Genomic DNA, 23,107 nt, shown 5'->3' with positions numbered 1-23,107 from the left:
GACGCTTGGCATAAGTTATGGACTATCCTTTTGCTTTGCCTACTTCACATGCGTGCAACCTTTGTTCTACTTCCAGCGGTGCCCCTTCTATTAGGCTTTGGATTTATGCCTCTCCAAAACATCATGTTTAGACCTGGATTATGACCAGTTGATGGGTCCCTTTGTGGCCCATGAGCAGGCTTGTTTTAGGGATGACCGTATGGTGCGTGCGGCTAAACTTGGTGTCTTGCCTGAGTGGAATGTCTCTGCGGCTGCGCAGAACCTCTTGCAATGGAGTTTCATCAAATATGACGCAAGTTGCTCGGATATGCTATTGGAAGCATCAGATTATGAAGGACAGCTCTGTTCCTTCGACCTACTTGACTGGATGGCATCCCTTTCTTCTACTAATGCTAGGGATGGCCTTTTGGAATGAATTGCATTCTTAAGTTCACTTACTTTGATAGATTTGCCACCTCCTTATTAATCACGTTTTCCGTGAAACAACAACATTTTAAACAAAATTGAAAAAAAATGGGGAATTTTCCAATTTGTTTTTTTCAAGCTCTTTTAGACTCTGTCTGACTTTGAACGCTGTTTGTCTTTTTTGTCTATATACTGTGTTCTTTCCAAGGGTAGGGTGTTATATGGCCGTTGGGGTCATTGTCCACATTGCTAAGTTAGCATGAGTTCTGCTACCATTATGCTGCTTTTGCGCTTGTTACTACATGACTTTGTTTTGTAAGACTCTGTTTGTGCCTTTCACATGAGAACTGTCTGCTTTCTGCGTTCTTTGCCTGTTCCTGGAGTTTAGTCTGAACACGATGTGCAAGGTCAATCAACAATGCCCCTTGTTATTCTGTTCTGGTCAGACCCTAGCACCTAGACAAAACATGCTAAGACAGCTGCATGTTGTTCTAAGACACACTTGGTGAGGGACCTTTTCTAGGGAGAAGAGCTATGTTGTTCCTATGATATAAAACTACAATCTAGGCACTAAGGTATGGGGTCTGCTGGCAAAGCCTAGAGATCTTACTTTATATAATAAAACTTGTTCCTACCAAGGGGAGGGTGGTTAGGCCTTATAGTCCCTTATACTGTCTGTATTAATTAATTAATTAATTAATTAATTACAATGACATCCCCCTTTATAATCTATGGAATTGTATCATTGCTAACTGTTGTAGGTACATGCGTTATGCTGCTTATAGTGGCTTGAATACGGCATTATAGAGCACAATAGTTAAAATAAACATTTTGAACTATAAAAGTGACTCTGATCATTCTTATTGTGGACAAGTACAAGTGACTAGGCGAAAAGGTGTGTCTTGCTACTGCGGTTCATGAAAGAGTAGGGAGTGTTGTGTTCTGGGTTGTGTAATCATTTGTAACTTCATGATTATATAGGAGAACAAATGAGACACTATAGCTGGTTGGTTTGGGGATTTTGGGTACTGTAGTGGTAGGAAGGCTCAGCCCCTATACACAGGGTCCTGTTTTCCTGCGCACAGTTCTGTGTGTGTGCAGAATTCCCGCAACAACTTAGCCCATGTTATACAATCAAGCCTTTAAAGGAGTAAAATGCAAAAAGAACAGATGATAGACGGAATGCATTCAGCCCCAGTCACAGATCTGGTTTAAATCCATTGTTTTTTGCATGCCTAGCCATTCCAGTTTGGACCCAGCAAATCAGTCTTGATGCTGTTCCCCATTAGAACAGTCCAGCCTGAACTTCCAGGCCAGGTCCTCCATGGACCGGAAAGAAGCATTCTGGGACCGGTTTTGAGCTTGTACCCCTCATCAGCCAAGTTAGCTTGTATCTGGTGGTGTAGCAAGCACTGGACTCATGTCTGGGCATTCCCTTCCCACTTAGGGTGAAAAATGCAAAAACAACAGATAACGGACGGAAATGCTGAACTAATCAAACATTCACCTCCCCCACCACAGATCTGGGTTAATTCCATCTTTGTTTTCAGACCACACCATTCGAGTTTAGACCCAACCATATGCAAGTCAGTCTTGACCATCTTCCCCATGGGAACAGTCCAACCCGAACTGCCAGGCCTGGTCCTCCCTGGACCAGAAACAAGAATCCTGGGACCGATTTTAGGGGTTTAACCCCTCATCAGCCAGACTAGCTTGATTTTGGTTGAGCATAATGCCACTCAGCGAGGCCCAGAATGTTCCTTAGGACGAGAATGCCCAGTCCGGGCCTCAGCCACGGCGTACCATTCTTGTTGTCCTGAAATATCCTTCCCGTGCTGGGGTCACCCCTGCACATTTTCAGCCAGGCACCCCATAGTCTCTATATATGTGTGCTGGCACATATACCGGAGGTCAAGTGTCTCAGCGTTTAGCTCATCACGTCTTCGGATCCCGATTTGTGGCATTCTCTGCGGCTGCAAACTACTGTTTTAGGCATGATGAAGATCCTTTGCTTGTCTCCAAAATCGAAGCAGCCAAGCTGGGTAGAGCATGGTGTATAGTATATTCTCCATTTCAAGTTTCTTTTTTTACTGGTATATATTCTTTGCGCACTGCCTGGGCAGTAGCTGTGAAATCAGAGAAAAAATCAATGTCATCACCCTGATAATTTATAGCCTGCTTCTGTCATACCAGGCAGAGCACAGTGTCACGTTCACGGTAATTTGCCAATTTAGCGATAATTGAGAGTGGAAGTGCCCCAGGGGGGCCGTGCTGTCAGTGATCTGTGTACCCTCTCCACTATCAGGACCTCAGACAATTGCTCGACGCCTAATATCTCCTGGAGCATGTTTTTTATGTATTGTTGCTGTCTGCCTGTGTTGATTCATACAGGTATTCTAGTAATGCAGAAAATATTGCGGCAGGAACACGCCTCTAAATCTTCATATTTTACCTTTTATCACAGCCATCACCTTCCCAATTTTCAGGCATTTTTTTGCAGTAACCGTCTGCAGTCCGTCTTCAGCTGTTGAAATACGGTGCTCCGCCTCTCCAAGTATTGCACCCTGTTTATCCATCTTGGCCCGCCATGTGGTCCATGCCCAGATTCGGTGCATCTATTTTACCACATATTGATTGCAGACTTTGCTGCATGGCCAATAGCGTGGCCTCCAATGCTGCTTGCTCTGAATCTGGGAACGGATGTTGCTGGGACCTAGTGGGCTGCCTAGTCTCAACCGTGAGTCGTGATTGCCACCTGCACCAGTGAGAGTATGGGCCTTGTGTCCTGGCCCCCAGCAGCAAACAGTGAAAATCTGTCCCACGGCCTGAGCGCTTCCTAGCGCTCTATTGCCACCTGCACCAAAGGGAGTATGGGCCTTGTGTCCTGGACCCCAGCAGCAGACAGTGAAAGTCCATCCCGCAGCCTCATCGCTTCCTCAAATAGCGCTCTTCCGCCACCTGCACCAGTGGGAGTATGGGCCTTGTGTCCTGGTCCCCCGCAGCAGACGTTGAAAGTCCGTCCAGCGGCTCAGCATTTCCTCAAATAGTGCTCTTCTGCCACCTGCACCAGTGGGAGTATGGACCTTATGTCCTAGTCCCCAGCAGCAGACAGTGAAAGTCCATACCGCGGCCTCAGCGTTTCCTCAAATAGCACTCTTCCGCCACCTGCACCAATGGGAGTAGGGGCCTTGTGTCCTGGCCCCCAGCAGCAGACAATGAAAGTCCGTCCCGCGGCCTCAGCCTTTTCTTAAATAGCGCTCTTCCGCCACCTGCACCAGTGGGTGTATGGGCCTTATGTCCTGGCTCTGAGCAGAAAACAGTGAAAGTCCGTCTGCGGCCTCAGCAATTCCTCAAATAGCGCTCTTCCACCATCTGCACAAGTGGGAGTATGGGCCATGTGTCCTGGCCCCCAGCAGCAAACAGTGAAAGTCTGTCCCGCGGCCTCAGCGCTTCCTGAAATACGGCCAGTCCGCCAAATGCACCAGTAGGAGCATGAGCCTTGTGTCTTGGCCCCCAGCAGCAGGCAGTTAAAATCCATCCTGCGGCCTCAGCATTTCCTCAAATAGCGCTCTTCCGCCACCTGCATCAGGAGGAGTATGGGTCTTGTGTCCTGGTCCCCACTAGTAGACAGTAAAAGTCCATCCTGCGGCCTCTACGTTTCCTCAAATAGCGCTCTTCCACCACCTGCACCAGTGGGAGCAGGGGCCTTGCGTCCTGGCTCCCAAGCAGCAGACAGTGAAAGTCTGTCCCGCGGTCTCAGCGCTTCCTAGCGCTCTTATGCCATCTGCACCAGTGGAAGTCTGGGCCTTGTATCCTGGCCCCCAGTAGCAAAGAGTGAAATTTAGTATCACATCAAAACAATACCTCTAAGTAACTTTGAGATGTTGAAATGCTCCCCTCCACCTAGCTTCGGGTAGGTTTGACTGGTATGAACCTGCTCGTAGCCTACCATCTTTGTCAGCCAATCTGGCAGTTATCCCGAGGACAAAGAGAGCTACAATGGGGAGAAGAGCATTCGGCGTGGCAGATACCTGCCTATGGAAAAGTTACTCTCTGGAACTGAGGCAAATACAGGACCTATTGTTGTTTCCGAAGGAAGTAAAGACCTGGCTTTTTCCCAGTGCATAATTAACATGTCAGTTTTTGCCCCTTAGCACTTTGCCATATCTAAGCACCAGGATGCCTGTAGAGTTACAGTGCGCTTTATAAATATCAATACAAATACACCTGAAGACCATCTTTTGCATCCATGGGATGGCATATAATCTTAGAAGTAGCACCATGTATAGTGGCCCATCCCTGTTGAGAACACTTGCAAAGCCAACCTAAGCTGGAGCTGTGAGCTGGCACCACAACAAAATGATCACAAGGTTCATAGTTTTAAGAGGCGCAGACAAGTTATTTTAAGAAGGCACTTTATTCAAGTTCATAGGAACAATCCCTAGACACGTCCTGTCTTCAGAAACTGTCTGCTCTCCTCTAGTCCAGCTCCAGAACCTCCACTTGCTGGTTACCAGGGAAAGAATGTAAGACATGTTGCTAGGACACAATATCAAGATATTACACATCTTCCTTCCATAATATTAAACAAGAATTCAAGATGGATTGTATATAAAGGTTACAGCAATGAAGGAAAAATAATGTATATAAAAACAGGAGGAATTAGTAATAAAATAACATCAACTGAATCAAAGATCATTAGAGATAAGGAGTAACATAAGGTATGTCAATAAGTCACATAGACACAAAATAACATAAGGTATTTCAATAAGTCAGATAGTCACTGTGCCATTTAGGAATCTTCCTGACATATTTCTCATTGTTTACCTCATCACATTACTTTTTGTCCAGCCAGGCGTTAACTTCCACAGCGTTGCACAAAGTGACACTATGAATATTACTGTTACCAATAACTTTGGATATACGTTTGGGCACAGACTCTCTTGACAAACCTCTTTTTGTAAACCAACGCTGTACGTCCTCACCCAATCTCCAACAGCAAAAATGCGTTTGCTCTTTTTTAACCTGTTATTGTGCCTGGGCGCGTACTTGTCCTGGTGTTTCTTAACTCTACCCTCTAGACTCCTATTGCACACAGGTCGTGAGAAACCCTTGAACATCCATCCAGGGCAACCTTCGTGCCTGGTTGCCGGCGCTTGAGATGTCTGAATGGGGAATCCTTGGTGACTGAGAGTGGTGTGGTTAGGTCCACAACATTTCTTTCACTGCCTCCTTGCAATCTCCACCACACTCTTCAGACAATTGGACACATTCTTTCAACACTCTGTTGAATCTCTCCACGAGACCGTTTTCCCTGGGATTGTAAACAGCGGTAGTGTGGTGTGTAATAAACATCTTGATGAGGTATGTCTTGAATTCATTAGCTATAAACTGTGGTCCATTATCCGTTACCAAGATGTCAGGACATTCCTCTCTACAACAGATTTGGTCATAAAATTCAATGACGTTACAAGCTTTAATGTCTCCAGTGACTGCCACTTCCGGCCATTTAGAATGTTAGTTAATTAGCACTAAGGCATATTTGTTGATTATTCCCTTGGCCGAAAATGTGCCGCAAATATCCATGGCTACCTTTTCCCATGGTCTGCTAGGAAAATTAGTGGGGGAGATGGGTGATTCTTCTACCCGATGGGTTTTGTCACTGCACATGCACTTTATGCATTCACATACATGCTCCTCTATGTTCCTGTCCATCCCTGGCCACCAAAATGTCTCTCTGGCCTTCCTCTTCATTCTGGACATACCCCTGTGTCCTTCAAGTAACAATTTAAGTAGTTTAGACTGCAAGCTTGCTGGAACCACCAGTCTACCACTTCTGCGCAATACACCATTCACCACCAAAAGTTCTGTCCATGCTGTCCAAAACTCTCCAAATTTTCTCTTCAGAGGGAAACTTGGCCCAGAAGGATTGGACAATTCAATCATTAGTTCCTTGAAGGTAGGATCATTTGTCACTGCTTCTTTCCACTCATCACTGGATATGGCACCCTCACACGACTCAACTACACCTGCTACCACACAATCATCTTTGGAGTCGATGTCATCATCGTCGCATTCCAATGGTAAATGGGATAAGCAATCGGCATTGACATTGCGAGTGCCCAGAACAAATTGTAGTGAAAAGTCATACCCTTGGAGCCTGTACAGCCATTTAGCAATCCTGGGGGTTGCTTTTGCAGCTCCCTTGGTAGTGAATAACTCTGAGTGGCTTGTGGTTAGATCTAATTTCAAAACGGGTCCCCCAGATGTAAGTCTTGAAGAATTTGACCCTCCATCAGCATGCAAGAACCTCTTTTTCAATGACAGAGTATGTAGCCTCCGCACCCTAGAGGGTACGAGAAGCGAAGGCTACCACTCTTTCATGTCCCAAATATCTTTGCATGAGCACTGCTCCTAGGCCATAAGCACTGGCATCTACTACAATTATGCTATGATGTGAAGGGTTGAATGGTTTCAATGCAACAGCTTTAACAATTTGTTTTTTGATGGAGATAAAGTCTTTTTGACATTTATCCGTCCAATCGAACTTGACACCCTTTTTCATTAATGTTCTGAGCGTATAGACTTTATCAGCAAAATGTTCAACAAACTTGGAATAAAATTCTGCAAGACCCAGGAATGAGTACAATTGCTCCTTGTCATGAGGTGATGGAGCCTTGGTAATCGCATCCAATAACTTCTTTATTGGTTTGACCCCTTCCCAAGATAAGGTGTGCCCTAAATAATGAATTTGCTTGACACCAAATTTGCATTTCTTAACTCCCACCGTTAGACCTGCATTTTGTAACCTGTCCAAGGTTTTTGTAAGTATCGAGTCGTGTTCAACATGATTAGACCCCCATACTAACACATCCTCTTGGAAAATCAACACCTTGGGTAAGCCCACCAATACTTTACACATTACTCTTTGGAAAACCACCGAGGGGGGTGCCATGTCAAAGGGCATTCTGATAAACTGAAAGGCTCCTTCAGGTGTAATGAATGAGGTGAGATGTCTTGAAGTGGGATGCAGTTTGATCTGGTGATAAGCATTGGACAGGTCAATCAGTGGAAAGTAGGTAGCATTGGTTTGGTTACAGTAGACACCATTTCGTTGATGTGGAGTAATGGATATTGGTCAACCAGAATGTTGCGATTGAGATCTCTCAAGTCAATACACATGCGTAGGTTACCATCGGGTTTTCGTGCCAAAACAACTGGAATAAGCCATTCAGATGCTTCAATGGGCTCGATAACCTGAGCATCGCACAACCTTTGTAATTCTAATTTTAATTTTTCTCTAAGCGTAAAAGGTACACTCCTTGTATTGTGCACACAGGGTACATTATTGGGCTTTAGTGCTATGCACTGTTCGAATTTTTCTAAACAACCAAATTGTTCCCCAAATAATTTTAGAAATTTGGTGCCCCATTTGTTTTTCTCAGAATCTTCAGTGGCCAACACTTGTTGTGGGTGGTGAGGGTCCAATGTGATGCCTAACATTTTTTGTTCACAATACCCCAGCAATACTCTCCCCCCTTCCACCACATATACCTTGTTTGTAGCTACCTTTCCCTTGTGAGACAAAGTGCACTTAAAAAAACCTAACAATGGGAGCTTAACACCACAGTACCCTACAGGTTCAACATCTGGCAGATTCAACTGGTGACTCACTACTTTCTCCCATGTGTTCTTATCTATGATGGTATAAGGGGAATAAGAGTCTGCCCAAACGGTTATTTTGGTACCATTGATGCCTAAATAACATTTGGGTGGGTTGTAACTCTCAGATACATCATTAATAACGTTGTCACAAATAACCATTACTTCACCTTCCCCTTTGTTATCCGAATTGTCATCCTCAGAATTTTCTCTAATGGTATTTACAGCGCACTTACATTTTTGGGTGGATAAGGATCCTGCTTTACACATGCGTGCTAAGTAACCAATCTTTTTGCATTTAAGGAATTTCTCTTTAACTGCAAAACATTTGTCGGAATCCGCAGTGTGTCTCGTAGTTCCACATCTGTAACACAACCTGTTGTTTTTGGGTATGGTAGTTTTATTATTACCTTCCTTAGTATTGCCTTCCTTCTTTCTAGATGAGTTTTTCTCTAAAACATACTTTGGCTGTGACAGCCTTCTCCAAGCTTAGCTCTGTGACATATTTTGAAGTGTTCTCGACCCGCCTTGCCACTAGAGCTTTGATCACCTCTACATACTCATAGACGGAAATTATCTCATCATAATGCACATCTACTTTTTCACCCTATTCTTTAATCTCACGATTATTTGCCTTCTCGCCCAGAATGACTTGTCTTTTATCTAAATTTATAGAAAGGGTTTTTAATACCTTCCTGCCCTCTATTCCTAAATTGTGCTTAAGACGTGCCACCTTACCGGAAGCTATGAAATCCTCCCCACCAATCAGCGGCGTAGCTAGGCGGGGCGGTCTGCCCCAGGCAGCACTATTTAGGGGGCGGCGGCCGCGCGGCACTGGTGGCCCGTTGCGACAGCCTTTATAAGGTATTTGGGGACAATCACTGACACTACTGTCAGTCATTACAGTAGTGTCAGTGTCCCCAAATAAATTATAAAGGTTTCGCAACGGGCCACTAGTGCCGCGCGCGCGTCCCCATCTTTTGAAGTGCCTCTAAGCACTCAGTCGCAACTGCTGCCTGCAGCGCACACACGCACCACCACCTAGCGTAGTGGTGGTGGTGTGGTCTTGTGCGCGCCGCGACCGAGGTCAGAGGGGACAGTTTAATCAGCTCTCTCAGCTCAAGGTCCGGGATCCAGTCGACGAGCCCCCCTTCACATGTGAGGAGGGCCTGGTCGGTTTTGCAGCCCCCCTAAGCACCCTCTCAGTGGTGGGCAACAGCAGAGCTACTCGGCAATGCCGCCCCCGTCGTGGGGCTTCGGATGCCCACACACGCTGCCGCCTTGCATGTACGGGGGTGGGCCCTCTACTCAAGGAGGAGGAGGGCCGGGTGGTGGTTCTGGAGGCTACCAAGGTCGCAGGCTTGGGAGCCCGTCCCCAGGCCAGTCTCCTCCCAACAGGCCCAGCCCGCGCTACCGCACGCCTCCTTACAGCGAGTCTTTGGGTGGTTCACAGCAGAATTACTACTAGCAGCACCGTAGCAGCGGGGGTTATTCCCCGGGCCAGCAAAGGAGCTTTCAGGTACGGACCATAAAGTTCCGCAGGGTCGCAAAAGTATGACAGTCTGTCTGGAGCATCAAACTCTGATCGACCTATATTCACCTCTTGCTGGATGTGTGGTGGGTCCTCCCTCCCAAGCACCACCACATGAAGGCATTCTTCCCATTCCCGGAGTTTCTCTCTCAATGTCGCCAGAAAATATTCATGCCCTATTTAACATCCGTTGGAGTTCCTTAAAATGAGGATCGCTTGGAAGATTGCCTTGCCTTTTCTTATTTGATCATATTAACACAGACGCATTTTTTCCTTATGTAGGGAGGACTTGTTGCCTCCAGGGTTGGAATTGTTTCTCATCTGGTTATCCTTTTGTTTCACATGAAATCGAGTAGAGAATTGCTTTTCAGTCTCTGTTGTTTTGGCCCCTTACGTTTGTTTTACAAATACATATTTTCTCTTAATGTATTGAGTATTCTCACTCCTGTTAGCACGTGTTGGCTTTGAATAACTTCTATAACTCAATTATGGTAACCAGAATTTTGGTGTAGCTCAAAGGAGGGAGGGACACAATATGAGGCGCTATTTTCGTTAAAGGGGCGGATATGGAGGTGAGGAAACGGTGAGGACAGTGTACTTTACAATACGCTTAGAAACGCTGTTCGAGTAAATGTCATTACGTTATTACGCAGCTGCAAGCTCTACATGGTTCTTAACGTGCGCAAAGGAAGACTATTTTATTTGTTGAAAAGGAGAAAGATGTGAAGGAATAGGGTTGGCTGTCGGGAATACTGAGAGGGAGTAGATGGGAAATCCATGTCCTTCCGGTACTGGAGGGACGGGAATGGTTTTGAGTCTATAGTGTGGCTTCAACTTTTCTGTTGTTTGAATAATTTCGCAGGAAATGAAACGTCTCTTTCTGGAGTGGTTATTCTACGGCATTAACCCCCTTTGCGGAGCCCACGTTTAGGTATGCCATTTCTGAGTTTGGGTGCACGTCATTAGAATTAGTTTTTCGTTGTTTGATTTTTTTTTTTGAATTTGAAAATGCGGGTTGACCTTTGCCTACCCGGCTGTGCATGCATGTTGTCCGATTGTCTGGAACGAAGAGTCTGAGGTTTTTCTTAGATGATGCAACAAGTTTGGAATTTGACTATTAGGATGGTGCTGAGCATCTGTGCTGATCAATAAGAATGAAGGCAACTTGGTCCCTTTTCCGCGTGAAAATAGGAGCAATTTGGAGGTATTTTCCTGTAGCGTGTGTTTAGACGGCAGCAGCGTGAGGAGCAGCATTAAGTGGTATGTGTGAATATATGATGTTTGGCAATGTTTACTCTAAAAACGGACAGTACAAGAGCTTGAACAGTAGTCCAGAAGTTATTTACCCGGTGGAACTGCCCTATGCAGCTATAGAGTAGTCTGGCCATGGTTCACACGGCCCGGCCAGCACCTACCCAGCCGGACATCAGACATTGTTTTTAACGGTGCTTCACGGTCTTGTCTATCTTTCACTTTGACTGCTTGTTTCCCCTGAAGTCCCTTCCCCCCTCTGGTCTGCCTGACGCTATCTGCATCCTTTTTCTCCTGTTTACCATTCCCCCTCTACCTTCCATTCCACATAAGACGCTTCGGTCTTTGCTATGTAACTCAAAAATAACCTAGGTTATTGTGTAATCTGATGTTTTTCTACTGTATGTTCTCACTGCGGAGTCAGAACACCATGGCCGATGCCCGTTGAAGCTGTCCTATGCAGCTATAGTGGAGTCTAGCTAGGCTTCACCCCCTCGGCCGTCACCTACCCAGCCGGACATCGGACATTGTTCTTAACAGTGCTTCATGGTCTTGTCTATCTTTCACTTTGACTGCTTGTTTCCCCAAAAGTCCCTTCCCCCCATTTCTGGTCTGCCTGACGCTATCTGCATTCCTTTTTCCCCTGTTTACCTTTCACCCCTCTACCTTCCATTCCACATAAGATGTTTTGTCTTTGCTACGTAACACGAAAATAACGTATGTTATTGTGTAATAGCATGTTTAATAGCATGTTTTTCGTTGGGCAGCAACGTGTGCTTTGTTGCTTTACTGGACATGCGATCCAACATGTAACGTTCGAAGAACAAAGGTTTGGTTGTTTTTAAAATTTATTTTGCCCCCCAGGGGTGGCAATCTGAGGGATAACCCCGGAAGCCACAATGTCTAGCTACGCCTCTGCCACCAATGGCCTCTAAGTAAGTCTCAAAGGACTCTATCCAATCTTCCCATGGTAAAGCAGGTTCTCCAGGACTTTGTAGAAACTTGGGCGGAGCTATTATGGACAACATGTCTATATTAATGGTAGTCTCTTAGCTATATTTGTAATAGGAGATCATATTCCTAACCAATACTGTGCACATAAGCGTAATATATACATATATATGTAACCAACACTATAGCCTATAGGTGTAATGTACTGTGTCAAAGTTTTTGCGCAAACATGAAACAACAAGAACATATAGTCTTTGGTTTTAAAATATCTGAAAGGAAAAGAAAAAAAAGAAAATTAAGGTAGTCGCCGTAGTCCACACAGTAGTAGCAATCTTCAAGGCTCCATCCGACGGACACAGTCTCTCTTAATCATCGCACCCGATGGACACAATTTCCATAAATGGCACCAGAAGAACTTTCAGTTCCCCGCCTCCTAATATGCCAATTACGCTCCTGTGGCCGCGTTACAGTGTTAGTATCGGGTTGTCATGGCAACCACACACTGTTTCAATGTGAATGTCCCAGGAAAGTGCGTCACAACGGAGGGAGGCAGCTCCCACAGTGCAGTGCGCTGGTGACGTGCGTAGGAGAGCCCAGGAGCTCCATGGTAGAATGTTTGCAGAGGATCAAGAGTTCAGTAGAGGAATGGCAGCAATGGCGCACACAAAGTCGAGGTATGTGAGTGTCAGCTGGTGAGTCTACTTTGAATACTAACAAAGTTGAAGAGTAGCACCGATATTAGAGCTCCGGCCCCAACTGATTCCTCATGCCGGCAGTTAGTCAAGCTTAATAATTATGCGTCGACATGGGTGTAGGAACTGTGGGGGACGCGGGGGACATATCCCCCCCAGATTTTGGAGTGGGGGGACGCAGGGGACAAGGGTGGGGAGGACCAGGGTATAAACACATTTCCCTTCTCCCTCCTGAGAGGGAGATTAGCAGGCCTTTTTTTTCGCGAAAAAAAAGTGCGAGCGGAGCTGCGTGACCTAATGGCCCTGCACTTGACCTGGCACCTCTCCAGTTACCTGTCTGTGAGGAGCCAATGATCTGAAAGTCAGAGCATAAGGTGACTTCAGAGGCTACTCGCCCCCTGCCTCTGCCCTTTTCAACTCTTTGTGTGGCGCAGCACACTGATGCTCCGGGAATTATTTATTTCTCACCTCAGCTGGCTGTAGCCAGTGCACTGATTGATTTGCTGACCTCGGACTCCTCGCTCCAGTGTCTGTTGCCGGCTTGAAGACGGAAGGGCTGCAGCAGCACGCTCCCACTAAGTGTGAGGTCCCTCCTGCGTGAGTACCTATCCCATTGTAGTGACTGACTTTTGGTTCGGTTAACTTGTAAGTAAAGCCAAGGGCTGTTACACTGCATTCATCTGTCGGTCTGTTGTACTCGTTTTTCCCCCTCCCTCATTCTTGCTTTCTCGTTGCGCCTCTCCCTCTCTTCTGTTCTGTGACTCCACTTTTAGTTTGCTATTTGCTGAACTTTCATTTTACCTGACATTGACATGTGATCAGCCAGGTGTGACATGACAGTGAAAATGTTGTTCTCCCCAGTTTTAGAATTCCAGTAGCTCTGCCTAAAACCCATACCCTCCTCTTGTGTAACACAGCCTCCGCTCCAGTGTGCTGGCCAGCAATGACATCCCACAACAAAACACAATGATGCGATGCAACCAGTGCGCTGCTGAAAGGAGAAGCTGTGTCGCCTCAGATGTTCTCATCATGTCACAATCTGAGTGCTGTTTAACTGGGTGCGCACTCATGTCTTATGGGCTTAAAATAAACGACAAAAGACTTACTGCTGCCATTTAAGTTATAAATGTGCTGATGTACATATCACTGCTGACTCAGCCTTTCATCCTTCGGAGGTCGCTATACTGAACACCAGACGCTGGATGTTGTACAATAAAATGCGATTTATAGGTTCTGGTGTCATTTACATATGATTTGGTCTATTGATTTAAGAGATGAATAGACTCTCAGTGGCATGGTATCCAAACATGGACACGCACGCGCGTAACCCCCCATCTCTCTCCAATCCCACAAGTTACAACATTTACAGTTGCATGAGGGCCAGGTAGGGGGGTGTAAATATTACCGGAACCCCAAGGCCGCATCATTGGAGAATAAGGAGTAGTTTCTGTCCTGTAACTCCAGTTCTGTAGTAGGGGTATCTCTGTTATAGTCATAATGTAGTGAATTGTCCCGCCCATGAGCGTGGACCCCGGAGCAATCAAAAATAATCTCTTAAATTGTCAAAACATGCAGAACTGCACAGACACTTAAGAGTGAATTTAAACACAGATAATGCAGCCTATATCCACAGGCTACACTGTCCAGTACTTCAACTAGAATTTCCACCAAAAACCACAAACATCACAGCCTGTCCAGGTTTCTCCACAAAGAAAAACCTTGCCTTTAACAGCAAAACGCTCTGGAATGATAGAGAGGAAGAAGTGGACAGACAAGCCCCATAGGCTGCCATTATGTTGCTCAGAACAGGATACTGTGCCTTTAAGAGAACTTTCCAGAAGCCTCACAGTATCCCAGAATGCACTGCAGGTCCCTTTTACTTTCAGTTCTTTTTGAAGGCGTACCACGCCAGACCTGTAGCATTCCTTACATGAATATATCTCTCCACCGGGGAGGAGGGCGGGCGCTTATGACTATAACAGAGATACCCCTACTACAGAACTGGAGTTACAGGACAGAAACTACTCCTTCTGTAGTAGGGGATCTCTGTGTATAGTCATAATCTAGTGAATAGAATTGCAAACCCATCCCCACACCAAAGCGGTGGTGGAGAAAAAGAAATAACACCACTACTGTGCGAACAGATTTCGCAGCGAAGCCTGCCCAACCTGAGCGTCTGCCCTGGCATCAGTGTCCAGACAGTAATGCTTAGCAAAGGTATGGACCAACTTCCAAGTGGCCGCCTTGCAGATATCTGCAATTGGAACATTACGTAGCAAAGCAGTCGTGGCAGCTTTGCCCCTGGTGGAATGAGCCTTAGGTTTACCTCCTAAGGTCTTATTAGTCTTTAGGTAACACAATTGTATACAGGACACAATCCACCTCAAGATGGACTGTTTAGAGGTAGCAAGACCGGTCCTGACTGATCCATAATTGATAAACAATTGGTCTGACCTACGAATATCCTTGGTTTTATCCAGATACAATTTCAACACCCTCCTAACATCCAGGGAATACAGGGACCTTTCCGCTGGAGATGAAGGATTCTGAAAAAACGTAGGTAAAGTTATGGTCTGGTTAACATGGAAATCAGAGATAACCTTAGGAAGAAATTTAGGGTGAGTACGCATAACAACCTTATCAGCATGAAATACAGTATAAGGTTCTTGTCAACACAACGCCTGAATTTCACTCACCCTGCGGGCCGATGTAATGGGCATGAGGAACGCCGCCTTCCAGGATAGGTGCTGCAACGAAGCCTTATGAATAGGTTCAAAAGGTTCCTTCATCAATCTGGACAGCACCACGTTCAATTCCCATGAAGGCGAAGGAAGCCGGACAGGAGGGAACACTTTCTTCAAGCCTTCCAAAAAATCTTTGATCACAGGGATCTGGAAGAAGGAAGTCTATGAAGGGCAATTCCTGTAGGCAGTCAGCGCAGCGAGATGAACCTTAATGGAATGGACATTAAGGCCAGACGGTGCCAAATGTAGAAGATACGGAAGGATGACATCTTCCTTACACGTCGTTGGGTCATAGTTCTTGGACTTGCACCAGATGCAGAATCTCTTCCACTTGTAAGCATAGGAAGTCCTAGTGGAAGGTCGCTTAGCCTCCTTCAGTATGTCCATACAATCTTCTGGTAGATTCAAATGGCCATATTGCACTATCTCAGGAGCCATGCCGCCAAACTCAAAGACGAGAGGTTGGGGTGCACCATCTGCCCCCCGAACTTCGTGAGAAGGTCCGGCCTGCATGGCAGCCGTATGTGAGGAAGGAGAGACCGGTGAAGCAGGTCCGTGAACCACCACTGCCTGGGCCATTCCGGGGCAATCAGGATCATCCGCACCCTGGACTGGGACAGCTTGATGAGCACCGCCGGAATCAGGGTAATGGGTGGAAAAGCGTACAGAAAGCTGTTCGACCAGTTGATCCATAATGCATTCCCCAGCGTCCCCTGCTGGTAGTACCTGGAGGCGAAGTCTCGGCATTTGCTGTTTTCGGCGGTGGCGAACAGATCTACGTCTGGAGTCCCCCACCTTGCGAAGACTTCTCCTAGTACTTCGTCGTTTATGACCCATTCGTGGTTTTCCTGAATCAGTCTGCTCAGCGCGTCGGCCTGAACATTCTGCACACCTGGCAGATGGGTGGCCGTTATCGTCAGTCCTCTGGCTAGAAGCCAGTGCCAGATCACCTGCGCCTCCTGCAACAGAGTGCACGATCTCGAACCCCCCTGCTTGTTGAGGTAATACATCGTCGTCGTATTGTCCGTCTGTACAAGCAGAGAGTTGGTCTGGAAGGACGGATGAAAGCCCTTTAGTGCCAAGTGAACAGCTCTGAGTTCCAGGAAATTGATGTGATACATGGACTCCGTCGGGGACCACGTTCCTTGTATCTGTAAGTCTCCGGAGTGCGCCCCCAGCCGTGGAGAGACGCATCCGTCACAATAGTCTGTGTGGGAATGTCCTTGTGGAAGGGAACCCCTCTGAGGAGATTCTCCGCTGAACACCACCACTTCAGAGACTGAGGAGCATGCAGAGACAGTCGTCCCAAGATCCTTTCCTCTGATCCCATTGATCCTCCAAGCACTCCTGCAAAGGTCTCATGTGCAGCCGTGCGTGTGGCGTGAGGAACATACAAGAGGCTATCGACCCCAGTAGAGAAGACACCGTCCTCACTGTTGTAGATGGAGCGGTCATAAGAGCCTGCGGCTTCCGAAGGAGTGATCATCGTCTCTCCTCCGAAGGAGACACGCTTGCTGACAGCGTATTGATGGAGGCTCCCAAGTACTGTATGCACTGGACCGGAATCGGAACAGACTTGGACATGTTGATGTGCAACCCCAGCCTGTTCACGAGAACGCACGTCTTGTGGAAAAGTAAATTTTGCCATGTTGTATGTGCCTACGTGTTCCCCATCTTATGTCATATGTGCATGGTCGATATGCATGTATTCCCCCCTGATCGATTAAAGACGCAATTACAGTTGTGTCCATCTCTAGTATGTCAGTTTCCAGTCCTCGTGAAAGCTACGAATATTAGGCCTATGTAAAGCTACGTTGCCACGTTTCACAGTGTGCACGTTAATTCATTGAAATGTCCCCGTTTCTAGGCCTCAAAAGGGCCCGGACTCAGATTCAGCTCCTGTCTCCTGAACCCTCTCCGAGGAGCGATACAGCCCCCACCTGCATCCCTGACCCTTAGCTTACTTTCATGCCTCGCAGTGCCCGGCTCGGCCTGGCTCTGCCTCTCAGTCTGCCAAGAGTATGTTATGTTTCCAGTTATCAGTCCAGCCCTCCTTCTCTGCATTCCTAAGCTACTGAATCGCATCAATAGTTTCCGTCATGGTCTAGCCTTTATGTCTCCATGTAAGAGAAATACTGTATTAATATTCATAGAATATTCCTCGCACACACACTACATGTAGAATTATGCATGCCCCAGTCTTAGTGTCTGTTAGCCTTTGCCCTGATAACTTTTGGATTCTATCAACATGTTCTCTAAACACCAGATACTAGATATGCCTGGGTACATGTCGCTCTGACACTCCAGACTTTCGTCTCCTCTTCTAGTGCAGAAGTCATAGCCCCCAGTTCTCCCTGGTAACACGTCATTGCCAGTTTACGCGCACCACTAGGTTAGAGGTCCCAGCTGCTCAGGTAGCCCCCTCCATGTTTCCGCCCCGTTTATGACATATTCTGTTACGTTTGCATCACATGTCTATGTATACGCCCTGTACACACCTCTTGTTACACCCACTTTATGCCTTATCTTTCGCGACTGCTACAAACTCCGCCTACTGCTACGCCTACTGTATTGAATGCAATGTAATTGTTTTTAGTATATATATTAATGCACTGTTATTAAAAGCCAGCCAATTCCCAGATTCTGCCCCCGGCAGCTGCCATCCTATTCCCATGCAGGCTGTCCTGTTCCTGTCCTTTTATGCCTGATTAAAGCCTGTATACTTCAGCTACCTCGAATCTTGACTCTTATTTATTGAGCTATCTGTTATTAGAGTATCCTGAAAAATAGAACCGGTAATTAATTATTTATTTACCACATAATGGCGCCCGAACAGGGACTTGCCCTTTCCCCACGCGCCGGAGAAGCCACGCAGGCCCCCTGATCCTCTGCAGCCGTGACGGAACCATACCGGCCACGTGCAGATATTTCTGCTTCAAGTATCCCTCAGGCCCACGGAGGAGACGGAGGTTGCGGTCCAGCGTCCAGACGAGGCGGTGGAGGAACGCGGCGAGTCCCGACCAGAGCCCAAGCCGAGAGTCCAAGGTCCGAGGTATCCGGAGGCCCACCTGTAACTGAAGTCCGAAGTTCGTCCGTCCGTCGTCGTAGCAGTCCAGTCCAGTCCGAGGCCTTCCGTTCTTGCTGCCCGGTGAGTACCGTTGCTGGGGTAGTATCTAGACAGGGTCAATTAATTTGTCTCTGGTCCGTGGGTTTGGGTACACAGATCCAACACGAAGTGTCCACCTAGGTGGATGCGGGTCCTGACGTGTCTCTTTATGAGACCGGTAAGTTTCGTACTGTTTTAGCAGTGCATCTAGTCATTTTAGTCAGTTCTGTTCTCGAGAAATTCATGTGTTCTGTTCTCAGTATTTCAGGTAGTATTCTGTCCGAACCGTTATTTTTAAATGTTATTTCATGTATTTTCAATGTCGTGGTATGAATGATTCGTTTTCAGTTATTATTGTGTTCATTGTGTATTGTACTGTGTCCAGACTCTAGCCTAGTTATGCCTCTGTTCTCAAAGTTACGTCAGTTAAAACCAGAAAAGGTCTGCTCGAGGAAGCAGTTCCTGTCCCACCTAGGGACAGTCCAGGTCATTTCATGTATCATAAGCATGGCATAAGTGCCATATTATATCTAGACTTATGGGTCGAGTATACTAAAGATCTAGAAGAGAAATATAGATGGCCTGTATCAGGTACATGGGATGCCGAGTGCATCATGCGAGTAGAAGAAGCATTATGGAAAAAGAAATCCAGACAGTCCCAGAAAGATGCCATCGAGTTATGGCGCAAAGAATCTCATAAAAGAACAGAGAAAGAAATCAGAAAGACAGAATTAAGTAGAGAATCCTCAGAAAGAGCCCAAGAAAGGGAATTAATCGAAATAGGTGAACGAGTTAAAGCCGAACAGTCAGACAGACAGAGAAATGCCCTCATTAAGGGTATGTATCCTCTTCTTGCCGAGGGCTTGCCAAAAGCAACCCCGGAAGCACCATGTAATTTTCCGCCGCCATTAGTTCCGATTAAGCTACGTCACAAACCGACCGCAGCTGATATTTTTCTCTCGTCCTATTTGGACGACACAGTCCCAGAATATGCAAATCCTGTTCCGCCAGCTCCTGTAAATAATGTAGTTCCTGTTCTTCCAGCCACCCGGGCACCTGTTACAGCACCTGTTACGGTACCCCCGGTCCAGCCTACAGTACAAGTACCCGCTACATCGGTCACTCTGCCAGCACGAAGAGTATCCGTCGACGATTCCAGTTTAGGGGCCGCGGGGGGAGGTCCTCCTGGTACCTCGCCGCCACACAAACGTGTAACGTTAGTCGAGTTACATGAACGTGCGTTACAGCGTATGCCCAAACATCAGTCCGTTGCAGATATCAGACGAGCTCTTACCGAATGCCGTTATGATCCAGTCCCAGGCGATGATAATATGGTTATATATTCATTGCGTGTAAGACGGGTGACCGAATATTTGGACACCCTACCGAATATGAAAGAAGATCTAGACAGAATATATCGTTTCATCCGTACAGGAGAAGACCCAGAAAGAATTGGCGAAATCATGTCTCTAAGGAAAGCTGAGACCCAGCTCATGCTATTAAAGTTTCTAGTTAATTGTTTAATAAGGGAACAAATTGTCCGACTAAAGATCCGATCGAAATGAGAGTTCTGACAAAGTGGAGTGATCATATAGCCGAGGGAAGACACAAGACACTCAGTAGTATAGAGAGTATGTACAAGAAAATTCGTAAGGAAATAATAAGGTTACACGAGAAACGCAAAGCAGCACAAGTAAGCGAGAAAGAAGACAACACTGATACTGAAGAGGTAGACGACGAGAATCCCACCAGAATAGCGTATGTAGGTAGAACTAGACTTCCAGACCTACATTCACGTCTAGAACACAAGAAAGTTTTTCATCTTCCAGCACCAGAACAAGGTTCTCTTGAGCAAGTATTTCAAGCTACCGATCACATTCTGAAATCACGTATCGGTTATAGTGAACTTAGTACCATGCATGAACAAGAACTAGCCCGATCAGCAGTCCGATGGGCTACTGATTCTACCACTTTTCCTGACGAAATAGTGGCACAAATGTTTCTGAAACTGCCCCCAGCCGAGCAGCGACTGGTGGGTATGTATATGATCCAGCACCTCATTACACTGTATGAGGGTCAGCATTCTGATCCAGGTCCGTTACATGATGTTCTGAACGAGTTACTCCAATATAGATGGAGAGGTTTAGGTACCGATTTAATTAGTGTCATTCTAGAACAGCGCCACAAATATAGAACGTTTCTGAATCCGTATTTTGTTCATGTCTCACCTCCAGAAAGTAAACCATTTTACATAGATAGACAGCATCCGTTACGAGAAGTACACCCAGTTAGGACAGCGGGTGGTGAAATGCAACGAGTATTTGTTTACACCCCTATCACCAAGATGGAACTCTTAGAGATGAAGAAATTAATTCCCTGTCACGACAAAGATCCAGCAGGGTTCCATCGTGAATTAAAAGACATGCTCCGTATGGGAGAATACACATATCCAGATATCATTCAAATGTTAAAGGTCCTGTTGCCCGCAGGGGTATATGAAAAACTCAAGGAAAAAGAATGGGAGGTGGGAGAGAAAAAGATTGATTGGACAGCTCTAGAAGCTGAAGATAAAATACGAGTACCAGGTACCGGTCTTGGGGACAAATGTAAAGAATTGCCCGAGTTATTGATACAAGTTTTGCCAAGATTACTAGCCACGAAAAAGGAAGATTGGGATGCAATCTCAGCATGCAAACAGAAACAGGATGAAGATACTAGTGATTTTTATTCTAGATTCGAAAAATGTTTCATTATCAACAGTGGTCTGAAGACAGGTAGCGAGTCATACCCTCATCTTTTTGTTACTAAACTAGTCGAGAATTCAAGTCCACAAGTTAAAAATCGAGTTTTGAAAGTCGAAAGTACCTGGCAAGCTAGTACCCCGTCACAAATGCTCCAGATGCTCCAGTATCACCAGAATAGAATCAGGGAAGAGCAAGAACACGAAAGGAGACGTATGAAAGACACGAAAATGAAAGTACTAGTTGCACAATCTGTTCCACAAGACAGTCAGAAGAGGGGTCCGAACCAAGCCAGTCATCCTGCAGCTCCCGTTAAAGGGACATGCAATTATTGTAAACAGCCAGGTCATTTTATAAACGAGTGTGCAGTTCTGAAACATAACATAGCAACTGGTAAGACTAAAGAAAGACCACGTCCGCCTAGACAAGAACAAGTTTCACAGACTTCTCAGCCACCACAGAATGCACAACAGACAGCTCCAGCACCGCAGCCTATCGCTGCAACACAGCATGTTACACAGCAGATGTACCAGTATGCCCAGGCAGAGTATCCAGAGTATCAACCGTATTCATGAAACAGCCTAGAGAGGGAGGTAGGCTTGCCTCTCATCGAGATACCTGTAGATCAAGAGGGTCCTTATGTACACAGTCAAGTATTGGGGAAAGACAGAAAGTTTTTGATTGATACAGGGGCAAGTAGGACTACTATCAGTCATGACGAGGTTCCAGGGGCTCCGCTCTCAGGCTCTAGAAATGTTTCCCTTGGATTTTCAGGAAAGCCTATTGTTAACGAGATTTCAAAGCCAGTTACTCTAGAAGTTGGTCCATTGTCCCGAACTACTGATTTGTTACTTACGAAGTCATGTCCAGAAAATTTGTTAGGCATCAAAACATTGAAAGAATTAGGTGCAGTAATTTGCTGCTCCCCAGAAGGAATCCGATTGTTTTTAAGAGACTTTAAAGGTCACTATGTATTACGCGATTTTGATCCAAGGTTACTAAATGTACCGCAGCATTTATGGGCGCAAGGTCCAACTGATGTAGGTTTTATGCACATCACACCCCATCGTGTGACTCTCAAGCAAGGTATAGTCTTGCCACGAATCAGACCATATAGATTGCCACCTGAGGCTGTAGCAGCCTTATCCAAAATTATTGATGAGCTCATTGCTCAAGGAGTGGTTGTAGAAACTGACTCCAATGTATGTAATTCTCCTATCATTCCAGTCATGAAACGTACTGATCCAAATGCACCTCCAGTATATCGATTAGTGATTGACCTTCGAGAGCTTAATAAATGTATCATACCCCAGTATCCAGTAGTCCCAGATATTTCATCCCTATTGACAGCTATTGATTCTGAAGCTACATTTTTTACTGTCATCGACCTCAAGAATGCATTTTTCAGTGTCCCGATTCATCCAGACAGCCAGTACCTTTTCGGTTTTTGTTTAAATGGAAGGAGCTATAAATTCACACGAGCTCCTCAAGGTTTCACAGAAAGTCCTAGTATTTACAGTCAAGCACTTAAAAGACAACTAGACAACATTCACATGCCATCAGACACTGCCCTGCTCCAGTATGTCGATGATCTACTGATCACAGCCCGTTCTGAACGTGCCTGCGAGCGAGCGTCACTTACAGTCCTGTATTTTCTGGCCGAGCAGGGGCACAAGGTGTCCCCTTCCAAATTACAATTCTGTGTCCAGCAAGTGATCTACTTAGGCCACTTACTGTCCAAGTGGGGTAGGCAGTTGACACCAGACCGTATCCAGTTGATAGCGAGTCTTCCGCAGCCCAAGACACAGAAGGAGGTACGAGCTTTTATTGGCCTCACTTCTTACTGCAGACAATGGATTCCTCAGTATGCATTTCTAGCCAAGCCACTGATACAGTTAACGACACAGGAGGCAGCCGTATCGACTGTCCTCCCTTGGACCCAGGAACATACACTTGTTTTTAATGAGTTAAAGAAAGCCTTATGCCAAGCACCTGTTCTAGCTACACCGAACTACAGTAAGCCT

At 46.1% G+C, this 23,107-nt stretch overlaps 1 protein-coding gene across 4 annotated transcripts in view; it reads right to left on the bottom strand.

Annotated features, from left to right (window-relative positions):
• The window catches only part of FAM227B (family with sequence similarity 227 member B), a 3,234,040-nt gene that overhangs the window by 66,167 nt on the left and 3,144,766 nt on the right, over positions 1-23,107 (bottom strand). The gene's annotated exons all lie outside the window — the stretch shown is intronic.

This window comes from Lissotriton helveticus, chromosome 3_2, assembly GCF_964261635.1.
Source record: "Lissotriton helveticus chromosome 3_2, aLisHel1.1, whole genome shotgun sequence".
In the NCBI taxonomy this organism is placed as follows: domain Eukaryota; kingdom Metazoa; phylum Chordata; class Amphibia; order Caudata; family Salamandridae; genus Lissotriton; species Lissotriton helveticus.
Note: the sequence above shows the minus strand (reverse complement) of the source record. Positions and strands in the feature narration are given on the sequence as shown.